Raw genomic sequence first — 2,500 nt, forward strand, 5'->3', positions numbered from 1 at the left:
GCCGGACCTGGTAAGTGAACGAGTCTCTTTCCCTCTCTCTCTCCTCTCTCTCTCTCTCTCTTTCCCTCCCTCTCTCTCTCTCTCTCTCTCTCTCTCTCTCTCTAGTTCCTGTGCTGGTTGTTCTCTATGGCCCGACTGATCTGTGTGATGAGGATGTAACTGATACAGGGAGACTGTGACGCCGAGGGTTCATTCCACTGTCAAGCAAGTTTGGATACAGTTTTGAAGCCTCCTCTTTGGCTCTAGCTACAAGCGATGCTCGAATTCCCCAAGCTGTGGGGCGTGATGTACTGTCAGCTACTTTGACGATTATCGTCAGTGTTTTTCTTATCGATACAGATCCTTTTTCTTGTCCCCTTTGAAACACTGCACTATCCCTGTTGCTGCATCTCGTGTCTGGGGGCGGATAGTGTTTCGTTTTTGTTCTGACTGAGTACTGTAGGTCTGCTAAAAGACTTGCAGTCATGCTTGTCTGCCGTTGCATTGATCAAAAAAGATTGGGATGGGATTATACATATCAATGTGTGGGAGAAATACTTGCAGAAAACAGGATGAAGTGTTTTCTTTGTGGCATGCTGTGGTGGATGTACGTAAGAGAGAATGTCTTTCTTCTGAATATGAAGTCACTTTCTCTGAGGAGTTATAGCTCTTGAAAGTTTTATGGACAGTGTTCAGAATAGCATTGTTATACAGTAATTTATCATTTATGGTTGTTCTAGAAAGTGTTCAGAAAATGGAGTCCCTACCCCAGACCAGTGATATCACACAGGTTAATGCAATTTTGTGAGTGTGTACGTGTGTGTGTGTGTACGTGTGTGTGTGTGTGTGTGTGTCTGTGTGTGTGTGCGTCTGTGGGTGGGTGTGTGGGTGGGTGTGTGGGTGTGTGTGCGTCTGTGCGTGTGTGCGTGTGTGTGTGGGTGTGTGTGCGTCTGTGCGTGTGTGTGCGTCTGTGCTTGCGTGCGCATGCCTGTGGCCTGTGCTTGCATGCAGTATGTACCTGGAAATCCCAAACTGCGGTCTGTGACTGTGAATGTTGGATACAGTTGATTTTACAATAATTCTCTTTTCATTGGGAGTCGCTTAATGAAGTGTCTTGCTGCTCTCCTCCATTCCCACTACTCTCAAGATTCATCTAATTCCCCTGTTGCTCCGTGGAGTTTCTTATTTCACCGGCTCAGTCATCTATATTCCTACTCTAAATGGTAATTCCCCAAATGTTATGGCATAAACCTAATGTTAAGGTTGGGTGTTAGGACCCAGCAATGTGTGACTGAACAAATACTCGCCTAGCCTGGACATACACAGAGCACGGCGCACCACTAATTTGAATCTGACACTGGTAATAAAGCTTTTAATACTGCTCTCAGCAGCACTCTTTCAGGGGCCGTACATCAAACCTCAAGAGGATGTCAGCTTTATTGCCCGGTTTTATGAGAATATGAGTGTGTGCACTGGTGTTGAAGCTAACAGAGGTATCTTTTTTCCTTCCCTTAGTAAATTGTACGTCTGAGAGGGGGACCATTTGCTATGGTTCCCAAATGACTGCTTCATTTTCTAAAGCTTATGGTTTATTGCCCACTCTACAGTGCAAAGGCAAACAAAAAAAAATATTTTTGCTGTGGAACACAGCACATTTTCTCCAATCCTCTCGACTTTGCTCCTAAGTGTTAACAACTATGCAGGTGAAATGAACTAAGGGGTTATGGTGTTCTGTAATTGGGGAGGCCGCACACTGGGTCTAGTGGAACACTCCAAGACTAAAGAGCTCATATATCCACAGGAGGCCTGGGCATACAGTAGTTCAATATACTGAGAACATGAGCATCTCTCCTTAGAAGTGCAGCTGTCAGAACTCTTCTCCGAGCGCTAATAAGCAGCATTCATACTCATACCAATTAGCTGGCACTCACAGGCAGAGCCAGCACTGGGATCCAGCGATGCTGGTTATCACAGCCGTGTAAGGGGATTGGAAAATGCTCTCAGGTGAGCGTGAGTCAACACACACACACACACACACACACACACACACACACACACAGACACACACACACACACACAGACACACACACACACACACACACACACACACACACACACACACACACACACACACACACACACACACACACACACTGCTCCCCCTGTATCTCCTCTCTCTCAGTGTCTGGGGGAACAAGTGCTTCTCCTGCTGTCGCTTCCTCTTGTGATACAAATGATCGAGCCGTGTAGTTTTGCATCCCTTGTCAGCGGAATCAGAGTGGCTGTCGAACAGAGGAACAGAGGAGGGGAGGGAAGAGGGAAAAAAAGTCTGGCTGCCATCTGACACCCCTTCTGGAGATGGCAGTCTCCCTCCAATCTTCTCATCGCTGCCATAGGCTGTCTCTGCACCCAGAGTCACTCTGTAAAGAGGCAGGCAGTGGGAGAGCTGAAACTAGCCTGCCTCTACTTCACAGAGGCAGGAGGGCACTGGACCTGCAGGCCACATCTGTGCCATCATCAT

The sequence above is a fragment of the Argentina silus genome (assembly GCF_951799395.1).
Source record: "Argentina silus genome assembly, chromosome: 2".
NCBI lineage: Eukaryota > Metazoa > Chordata > Actinopteri > Argentiniformes > Argentinidae > Argentina > Argentina silus.